This window comes from Hibiscus syriacus, unplaced genomic scaffold (genome assembly GCF_006381635.1).
Source record: "Hibiscus syriacus cultivar Baekdansim isolate YM2019G1 unplaced genomic scaffold, ASM638163v2 tig00110346_pilon, whole genome shotgun sequence".
NCBI classification, from domain to species: domain Eukaryota; kingdom Viridiplantae; phylum Streptophyta; class Magnoliopsida; order Malvales; family Malvaceae; genus Hibiscus; species Hibiscus syriacus.
Genome location: NW_024062697.1, coordinates 1,386,072 through 1,389,396, shown reverse-complemented (window position 1 = coordinate 1,389,396; position 3,325 = coordinate 1,386,072). Strand labels below are relative to the sequence as shown.

Sequence of the window (3,325 nt, the reverse complement as noted above, 5' to 3'; positions counted from 1 at the left end):
ATACCTAAAATATAAATTTTGAAAATAATTAAACCAAGACAAACACAAAATGATAAATTAAAAATCAGTCCTTACTAGTGACTAATATGCAAATAAACGACAAATGTACAAGGGCACGAAAACAAATTACTCTAAAGTTTCAATGACTGAAAGTTAATTTACCCAGAAATCTTAATATAAAATCTAAACTAACATTAAACCTAAGCTAAACTCCTCTGCCGCTCTACCCCTCTTGATTCTCTCCCTATCTTCTTCTTCTTCGTCCATTCCTTTCTTCTTCGTCTCAGTTCGAGAATTTCCAGAGGCTCTGTGACTTCCACCGGCTACCAAAGCAACCCCAAAACTCCACTCACTCTTACAAGCCTTGGCCTATGGTTAAAACCACAAAAGACAGATTCTAAAGACCCAATAAATCCCATTTCGACTCTCCACTCTTACATGATCGAAAACAAGGCTCCTCCAACCAAACAAACTACGGCCGGCCACCATATTTTGGTGACCACTCCACGCTCTGACTGCTAGCAGTGGCGACCTATAAGGCCATACCCTAAACTAGCCACCCTGATTCCCTCTTTATAACTCACTAAACAAAACCCTTAGCACTAAACAAACACCCTGAACAAACAAAAGCTTCGACCCCTCACTTCGATAACATCCCGAGACCGACGTGACTCCGACACTGCTTCAACCTCGGCAAATACTCCAACTCAAGGCTAAAGTAATACTACTCCTATCTCCCTGTCTATTTTTGTTTTAAAACTTATCTTCACTAAACTAATCTTAACCCCCTCTTCTCGACAGAGCCTGAACAGAGAAAAAATTAAGTCAACAAGACTCCACTTGAATTCAAACAACCCAGGTAAACGTTTGAGCTATCCCCTTTTCTTTCTTTATTTGGTTTCAAATATAAATAAAATAAAAATTAGAAAAATTAAAGCTTCTGAAAGAGAATTGAAGGAACCTTAAAACTATTTTCTTCCCCAATTACACTGGGTTACATTGCTTATGAATACATAACAAAATTGGGAATTAAGACCCCTATTGTTGGTGAATTTCCCTCTGAAATTGGCCTCTGTTCCCCGTTTTGTTTCGGTATTTCCCCCTCCCTATGTTCTTCGAATGCTTCCTTTTTATTTTCCCACTTCTCACCGAATCCATTGTCCTCTTGTTGCATATTGATTTTTAGTGGGGATTAGATGATGGGTTTAGGTGAAATGAAATCCCGAAATTTTCGGGATTAAATTGCTTTCTTTTCTTTTGACTTTGGTTGCTTTCTGATGATATTTTAATTGCTTGTTTGCAGGTCTTGGTTGGCACAAGATGGGTCAGCATGGGCTCTCGTGGGTGGCCAACATGTAGTTGCGGTGGGACGTGCACGAGCTGCTGCTCGGTTGGAGAGATCCATGTAGGAGGCATTGATGACTGTGGTAGAGTTGCTGCCATCGGACCGGGTCTTGTAACCTGTAAAAAACAATTATATTAATAATAATAATAATATAATAATAATAATAATAATAATAATAATATAAAGGACGAAAAAACGAGTGTCAACAATTCTAATAAAAAATTATATTGTTTTAAAACTTGTCACCCACACATGACGAGTTTCAATAAACTTATTTGTTTTGGAACTCATTACTCCTCCGTTACTTGTTCACTATCCACTTTAATAAATGTTGTAGATTCGAAAATAAATTTTGTGCTACCTTGTTGGACTAAATAATTCACCCTACTGAATTATTGTCTTAATTTTTCTCAATTCACCATTAAATTTTAATAATGAGTGACCAAACTAAAAATAAAATTAAATATATTATTGATTAAAATATATATATATAGATTATCTAAATAGAATAAAAATAATAATTAGGATATTAAATATGTAATTGTTAAATAATTAATTATAATTTTGAAAACATTATATAGAAATTCTTACCTTAAAGGCCCAAACAAAGTCTGACAAAGTGTATTTGGACCCATCGCCCCGCAAACTTTTGCGGTCATCAAAGGCAGACGACAACTTAGTCCAGGTAGCTTTCCATATATACGAACCCCACGGAAACAGATTCCATGCATTTAGGTCCTCTACCAATAATATTAGCTCATGAGGAATAGGTTGTCTGGCCTCTCTGCCTAAAAAGACGGCATACAAAAGTAGTAGAAGGCATACTCGGACAACATTGACGTCATTCATCCGAGTAAAACCATCTTTCTTATTAAACAATTTCTTCAGGTCGTCGACGTGTAAGTTCGGCTTCTCTATTGACTCATCAGGAAAAACCCTGGATAACCATGATGGGCGGGTGATATGACGAGTGTACCGGCCTACATCATCGTGTCCGAATCGTAGACCAGTGATTAAGAAGAACTCCTTCCGCCCAAAACAAGTATACGCCGGTGGAAAATGAAACCATATCTCTTCCTCACCACGTTGTATACTGTCGGGTAGATCGCTAGTCATGGTCTGAAGCCACAAATGGGTCAAATTAGCATCTCCACCCGGATGCTGTACTCTCAGCCATGGCCCGAAGCAGGTTTCCTCAAACAATTTTCTTTGTGCAGGTGAAAGCTTCGAAGCAATTGTAGTGGCTAGGCTAACTTTATTTCTTAATGTCAATGAAGCCGAAAAAAATTTCTACAAAAACAATAAACATACCAAGTTAGATATACCAAAAACTACACTGTGAAGATATACCAAAAACAATAAACATAAATAGTAGTTTATTCTTGAAACTAAAATTTGCAACACTGTTTTGTCTTTTGGTTGAAATGAAAATCGGAATGAGATAATGAAAATCGCAACGCGGAAATGACTATCGCAACGAGAGAATCGTAACACGAAATGACTATCGCAACGAGAGAATCGCAACACGAAATGACTATCGCAACGAGAGAATCGCAACGCGAAATGAAAATCGCAATGCGATTTTGGTTTCGCGTTGCGATTCTCTCGTTGCGATAGTCATTTCCGCGTTGCGATTTTCATTCTCGAAACTATTCTTCTTCTGCATTACTTCAACCAAAAGACAAAACAAAGACAAATACTAACTTCACAGGGTTAAATACTAAACAGTTTAGCAGTATTGGAAGCAATCAAATGAATTTAATAAGAAATCTAAGTGAAATGGTTAATCTATTATTGAAATTACCAGTAAACTTATCATCAATTTCAATATGAAAAACCTAAAATAATGCAAAAAATTTCAAAATAAAAATAATTAAAAAAACTAACCCTCGGAGGTTGATTTTCTATTTCTGAATGATTGTGAGGGATTTCTGACCGTGAATGGTTGTGAGGGATTTCGTCGGCGATGGGGACGGAAAT

At 36.8% G+C, this 3,325-nt stretch overlaps 1 long non-coding RNA gene across 1 annotated transcript; it reads left to right on the top strand.

The window, feature by feature from the left end:
* The first annotated feature begins 223 nt into the window (after positions 1-223).
* On the top strand, positions 224-1,440 carry LOC120120747. Its single transcript, XR_005515925.1, has 3 exons — positions 224-718; positions 802-859; positions 1,304-1,440. It is a non-coding gene; the product is annotated as an uncharacterized LOC120120747 (long non-coding RNA).
* Positions 1,441-3,325: the final 1,885 nt, after the last annotated feature.